Source organism: Lotus japonicus, chromosome 6, assembly GCF_012489685.1.
Source record: "Lotus japonicus ecotype B-129 chromosome 6, LjGifu_v1.2".
NCBI classification, from domain to species: domain Eukaryota; kingdom Viridiplantae; phylum Streptophyta; class Magnoliopsida; order Fabales; family Fabaceae; genus Lotus; species Lotus japonicus.
The window spans coordinates 49,583,977-49,591,722 of NC_080046.1; the positions used below are offsets into that span (position 1 = coordinate 49,583,977).

General features: G+C 32.8%; 1 long non-coding RNA gene across 1 annotated transcript; it reads left to right on the forward strand.

Annotated features, from left to right (window-relative positions):
* The first annotated feature begins 890 nt into the window (after window positions 1-890).
* LOC130726961 (uncharacterized) lies at window positions 891-7,284 on the forward strand. Its single transcript, XR_009015066.1, has 3 exons — window positions 891-1,064; window positions 1,532-1,637; window positions 6,708-7,284. It is a non-coding gene; the product is annotated as an uncharacterized LOC130726961 (long non-coding RNA).
* Window positions 7,285-7,746: the final 462 nt, after the last annotated feature.

Consider the following 7,746-nt stretch of genomic DNA (forward strand, 5'->3'; position numbering starts at 1 on the left):
AAAAAATTATCGCATTTTGATGTCTTATTGCATCACATCGTTAATGAATAATATTCTATGTGATAGTACTTTTTTAACAATAATTAGATTCAAGTCACATGAATAGCCAAACGACACATACATTACATGTGAAAGATAAATCTTAAAAGCACAAATATCATATGCCTCAAATCTTAAACACTAATTTGGCTCGTTTAAAATGAAAAAAATCACTTTAGAGAATGAAGTCAATCATGACAAAGTGTGACTGATACTTTATCTAAAAATTGTGACTGATACTTTATCTAAAAATTATATTATCTATACAGGGCAGGAGTTATTACACTAGTAATCAGACGGTGAGTGATAGTGCCACCTCCTTGCAGTTCTTTTGTCTTTTCTGTATCCATTTGGAATTATATTGGAGTAATAGAAAGTGTCAACTATCCATTCCTACCCAGCTTTATGTAACTAAAGGCTACAAGCCTATAACCATTGTCTTCTTCACGAACTCAGTAACCCTTTCTCCTACAAGTGGTGCATCAAAATGTCTCTGATTACTGTCTTTTGTGAATGATTGCTGCCCTGGAAAGCGTTACTTAATATAATATACAATATCAATATGAATGGTAAATAAATTATCAGTAGCTCAATGAAAAGTCTTTGCTCTTGTCAGATGGTAGATAATAATTATAGATTGTTTATTTATTTATTTATTTATATGCATTTACATTACAAAGAAAGAAAGAAACCAAGGAAGCTTTCCCATATGAGGTTTTCTGAAAGAGGAAGAGGATGGGGACTGCTAAGGGAGAGGCCACTTTTGCTTTTCCTTCACATAATTTATTCATAAAAATGTAATAATAAAGAACTGCCCCCCCTGCCATATTTTTGAGACATCTTGAAAAATTGACTTAAAATAATAGTAATGTTCACAGAGTTCCTTGACTTCTATCCTACTTTTTACACAACAAATAAACATCATGGGATTGCATTGCATGTGATCTCAATTCAAAGGCTTTCAAGACCCTGAAACAAAAGATGCTTCATCAACTTCTGCTTTTGTTGCTGGGACTTGGAATCAGGTTTGTGAATTTTCAATGGCCAAATGAAATAATCAAGAACTATTTTCACCTCTATCTCCTGCTATATGTTCCCTTCTTCCCTCTCTTTTTAATCCAATTAATTGACCACAAAAAAGAGCATGTTACAACATGGTTGAATCAACTGATCTTTATCTTTTCCAATAATCAATTCTGAAACTCAGGCTACTTACAGAACCTTTGTTTTAGAATTGATTATGTGTTTAGGATCAAGTTATAAGATCTCAAGTGTGAAAAGTGATTGATATCTTATGCCTCTTTTTTCTTCATTTTAGCATAATTGCAACATTTCTTGTATAGCCAAGTTTGGGGTGTCCCTATTTAAGAGCTTGTTTTAGTAAATGTTGGAACATCAATGAGAGACACTCTCCAACTTTGTTTCTAGTCAAGTGAGATTGTTGTTGATGCTGTGTGAATTTCACTCGGTACTTACAATTTTGTTTTCTTAGATGATCTGCATCAGTAATTTCTCAGATAAAAGCTCTCTGATCAGAGATTCCTGCAGTATTCATTCAACCTTATCTTGGTTTAAGAGCTGTTCCACTTTATCTGAAGGTACCTCTCTCTCACTCTCTCATTAGAAAAATCCATTTTCTTTCTGTGATATTATGTGACTTTTACTCAGACATTCTGTGTTCTTTGTCGTGATAGTCTCCAGCCAAAACTTTGAGCTCAGCAAAGGCTCATGTAATATTGATGTTCATTGTCAATTACACCTACCTCTCTTCACTTAGGTGGCGAATTTTCATCAGTTTTTCTAACTATCCAGTATCCACCACAACTCATAGATTGTGTGGATTTGGAGATTCCAAAAGCAAAAATTAAACACACTATGAATGATATCTCTAATTTTTTTAATTGATCAAAATTATTCAGCAGAAAATTGCAAATGTTATAGTAGAAACAAAATTGTCCTTCATGATTCAAAAGAATAGTAGGAGAGAAAATAAGTAATACCTCTCTCCTGACAATATATACAAGTACAACTAATTAGATGGACATTAAATATATAGAGACATATATATATGATCCACTCATACCAACACAACACATGTCGATTCAATTTAAAATGACGGACCACTTATCTTAAGAAGGTTGTGTATTTGATTCTCACTGCTAATATAATTAAGAGCTATGTAGATGGCATCTCTATACAGGACATATTGAAAAAAAAAATGCATATCGTGGTCCATGGTGGTAATGTGTACTAAACCCACCTAAACTTTTTCTTAAAAAAAATATATAGTCCACTCATTCAAGCAAACTGAATTGCAGCTACCCAAAAATGGAAATTCCACAGTGACATCGATCTTACAATAGGGGAATGGCCACGCCATATTTTTTTGTTTTTTGTTTTTTGTCTAGTTGCCATGGAAACGTAAAATCCGGGTTCCTTTTGCTCATATCATATGCCCTGTTGACTAGTGGCATAAGAAATTAAGAGTACTTTTGTTTTGTTTTGCTTTTAGTATTTTAAATTTCAAAATTTCAATTAAGAATTTTCTAGTGAGGTAAGCTTAAGGTAAAATGTTAAGTGCAAATTTGATACAATTCTCACGTTTATTTAGGAAGAGGAAAAGTAACATGAAAAGTTACATTAATACATTGTTTAATTCTTTTATTATTGAACTTTTGAAAAGCAACTTAATGTGTTACACTCCTAAGAGTGTGCTATGCTATGGTCAAACAAACACACAAAACTAAAGGGGCAATTAGTTTGTACTACTACAAAATGAACAGTGGCAATAATTGAGTCTTGACATCCCTAGAATCCCGAAACGAATGTAGTAGTAGGATTTGTTTGGTGGTTGTCTCGATAAATTTAACCTTGGCATTTGTGCTTGCTCCGTCACATAGAAGTTTAACACATTGGAATTTGTTGACAGCAGTTTCAGTCTCAGAAAACCCAAGTACAATGCAATCACATTGGATACCTTGATAATTAGTGGTTTTCTTAGCTTAGTGCATTTTTTTTAAGTTATATCAAATGTTATTCACACTTTATTTTGTGGTGAAAGAGAGAGACAGAAAGAATGAGAGAAAAATGTAAATACATGTTACATGATTTAATTGATAAAAAATATAAAAGTAAATAGAAAATAAAGGTAAAAAATAAGTGAAGGTGTATATAAATCATAACTTGAAACTAATTGAAGAAGAACGTCCAACATTCGTTTCATATTCATGCATTACCACATATTGTGATGCATATTCTTGAATTTTAATTCATCTAATTTGGTTTTTAATTGAAAATCAAACATATATAGTTGTGTTTTTATTATCATTTTAACGATAGGAAACTCAAAATAATACACCACTTGTTTCTAATTATAAGATCATTTAAATATATATTTGATGTCAGTGACGATGAGGGAGGAGTGATCGTCGGTGTAATGAGGCGCATAAAGGGCGGATTGCAGTCTTCTAATCGGAGGGGCACATGAGTGAACCGATCTTGCACTTGAACAAGAAGTATTTTGAGACTACATAGGTATAAAACTATACAGTTAAGGAGGACATAAAAGATTTGATTGATACTACTCATGACAATAAGATCCTTTTTTTTTCGGGAGCCTGAGTGTGCTTACCTTGGAGCAATATTGTGATGGGTAACCTTCTAGTTCCCGAAAAGCATGTGAGTGAGGACAAAATGTGCCGAAAAGACTCTTATTATTATCGTGAGGCCAGTCGTCGGATCAGGATGCCACAACGTTCTTTTATATAAAGATCCCTACTAAGTTTTAGAAAAATAATGGTATTAATTTTTTTCATATATACCCTTGCATTTCTTAAATTTTTGTAATTTCAAAATTTTTATTACTACTAGTAATTCATTATTTTCAATACTACTACTTAATACATTAATTAAGTGAAAATTTGAAAAATTGTATAAACTTTATAAAATCTAATATATTAGCTAACTTTGTTAATTGCTGCATAATTGTCTTAACAAGATCTTATAACTAGAAACGAATTCAGCATTATTATCATTTTATCAAGTATATTACCATCTTCATCCCCGAGGGTTAGCTCAAGTGATAAGAGTTAGGGAACATAAAGGTTAAGTGGGATAAAGAGAGCAGAAATCCTGAAGAGATACTAATTTACTAACATTACCAAAAAAAACATTTGCCTATAAGAAAAAAAAGTATATTACCATCTTCATTTATTTAATTAATAATAAGAAAATTCTTATAAGGGAATAACATATTAAAAAAGACATAATAATTTAATATAGATAAGAAAATAAGTGTGTGTATTATTATCTAAAATAGCACTTTTTAATATCTTGTTGTAAAGGAGGGGCAAGACACTTCAGAATGCAGAATGAAGACCTAAGGTAGCGTTTGGAAACATAACAGAACAGGACATAACATAACAGAACGGAACAGTACGGGATGGAACAGGACGATAATGTACTGTACACTGTGTTTGGTAAATATATAAAGAACAGATCAGAACTATAAAGATAATTACACATATACCCCTATTATATTTATTGTTTTATCAAGCTTGTTTTCCATTGAATATTGTTTCGTATATACTGTATATTATTTTAAATGAACTTTTTATTCAAAATTTAGATTGATTATAACATTTTGAGAAGGAAAAGATGATTAGGTTTTTCTTCTTCCACACAAAACGTGCAAGCCTGCAACAACAGCTTTTATGGCTTCTATCCTTTTCATGGCTATTTTCTCTTACAGCCGCCGGCAAGCCCCATCGCATGCAATCAGTCCGCCACGGCGCCACCGGACCTCCACCACGCCGCGACCAGGGACCATCACGCCCAGTGGCCAGATCTGCCGCCGTGGATGCTCAGGCCACCGCGCATCCCTCTCTCTTCTCTCTTCCTTCGTCTTTCCCTCTCCTCCCTCTTTTGTCTGTTTCGATGCCCTGAGACTGGGGTTTCCATGAATTTTGATTCTACCATGATTGAGCAAAATCAAAACAATGGAGTATTTAGGAAAAAAATGGAAGATGAATTGCTAGAGGGATCTAAGAGCACTGGTGTACAAAAATGCAATTTGTTTTTTGTCCCAAGAAATAATACATTGAGCAGAATGAATGCAGAAGAAAAAAAAGAAAGAAGACGGACGTAACAGATGGAGGCTTGATGAGAAACAGAGGAGATGGAAGGATAAAGATCAGTGAGAATAGGTTGGGGTTATTTCGTCTTTTTAAAATTTTTAATAAGGTGTTCCGTTCCGTTCTCTTCCGTTCCACCCTTTTCTATGGAACCAAAGTGTTCCATTCCAGAAGCTTTTTGTCCCGTTCTGTTCCATCTTAAAAACATGACAAACACGGAACAGAACCAATATGTCCTGTTCCGTCCCGTTCGGACGTGTCTACCAAACGCTACCTAAAGAAATATGATGGCCCATATTAGCTAACTAATGAGTCCTCTGGATTGACTTCTAATTAAATATGGAAAATTATGATATGGAGATGATCATTTAAGATCCTTTGAATATATTTGAACGAGCCCATGACAGTGACGAAAAAGAAGTGGGGCAATCTCCTTTAACATCATCTTTACTTTCAATTAAATGAAAATGAAATTTCAAAAAAAGAAATTAAATGAAAATGAAACAAAGCTAAAATGATCAAAATTGTTAATTTTAAAATACAGGACCAAATTCACACTTGTTAACAAAAACTAGGGAGACTGAAAGTGTAATTAAATTTTATATGTTTAGTTATTAGTTAAGTACAATGTAAATGAGTTTTAAACCAGTATACAGATCTAGACAGAAATTTGTTTATCTCTTAAGTGCATTACAAAACACACCATGAGAAAATTAAATTGGAATGAGTTAAAATATTATCAATTGAGCTAGAAACTAGAAACATATATTTTTCATCTTGTAATAAAAAAAAGAAACTAGGACAATAGCTTACTTTTTTCTGCTTTTATTAATAAGACACTTTTATATAATTCTTTTTTTTTAAATGTTTATAATAATTCTCAAGAATTAAGAACCGTAGTTACTAACAAATTTATAAAAAGTTTTATTAAATTACTTAAATTATTCTCTTTATGAGTTTTTCTATTCAAGTTAAAAACTTTTCAAAACACTGACATAAGTACGAGGGTAATTTTAGAAAAAAATATTAAAGTGATATATTTAGGGGATATGTGAGTTGAGTAGAGGGAAGTCCATTCCTTATGAGTGCAGTTATCTTTCCGGTGTAAAAATAAATAAAAATATTTAGAGGGAAACTCATAAAGAGTGATTTACAAATAGAAACAGAGAGTACTATAGAATAAGAAAAAAAATAATGTAACATGTCAAAAGTGTAATCCAACTTTCTAGAAGGGCTTGAGTGGAATTATGGTAAGTGATTAAGGTCAAGCAAGGAAAGACAAGAGTGAGAGGTTGCTTGCGCAAATGTAGCTAATTTGGTCTTCCAGCAACAAAAGGAAAAAGAAAAGAAAAGAAAAGAAAAGAAAGCAAAGGATTTATTAGAAACATGCAACACTATTTTCTGCTTTAATTGTTTTTAATATTCATTTTCCTGTTACAAAATATGCATCCCCACCCCACCATCGATCTTGTCTCGTCCCAAATAGTCTCTATATATATAACCATTTTCTTTTTTTTACTGTCCCATTATTTTTAGTGGGGGTGGTGGTGTTGGTTTTGGTAGCAGCAGGAGAAGCACCTGAAGAAGCTGAAGCAACTGGGACAGGGGAACATGGTGATGAGGCTTGCTTCATCTAGAGCCTATTGGATCGAAGAATACACCATCTTTGAAGGATGGGATGCTTATTGTTGCTTTGAGTACTAGTGTTGATTGTGAATGATGCTGGTGAGTTATGGTGATATTGGCTAGACGGCTCAATCTGTTAGCTTTAGTGATCATAGAATTTCTATGACTTATTATTTTTTATTTCCTTTTTGTTATTTTGTGTTTTGGTTGATTGATTTGACCAATGTTGATATGCAAGGAGTGGATATTTCAAAGCAAATAATATTGATTTAGAATTAGTAATTTTATTTTTTTTATTATGGTTACTGTGAATTTGTATCTTTCTTTCTGCATCTTGATGGAAAGGGAGGAAGAAGAGGTTTGTTTTGTTTGTTTGTTTGTTGAATTGAATTGATGATGTTCATGTTCATGTATGGGTTTCTTGTACAAAGGAAATTGCAGTAAATGAATGTGGATGCAGGCAATCGTGTAGGATTGGATTTGGCCATTTGGGTCAGTGAGCTTTAAATTTTTGGGGGGCCCTTGTTTTTACACTGCAGACACTTCAACGTCTAAAGACTGTTTTATTACCGTTTCATTAATGTCAGTCTTTTGGTTCTGTCTCTTTTACACAATTTTATTGTGTTGTGTTTTCTTGGGAAATGTGCGCCTGGATTATATGAAGGACAAAACTTCCTAATGTTTCATTGTATTGCCTTTGGTGGGACTCTAAAAAGGGGTTTTGGGTTTGCTGCTTTGCACTACAGTTACAAATCCAAATCCAAATCTAAATCCAAATCCAAGCTGTTCAATTATGATCTCATGTCTCATATATCGAGCATGATTAAATATATGCTGTCTATTCATTTTTTGATATAGTCCGAAGATTGATTAAGATGATATAACATGTTTCTTAATCGAATGGTTGATATTGCATGAATGTGGTAACTATGTCAAAAAAACGACTGCA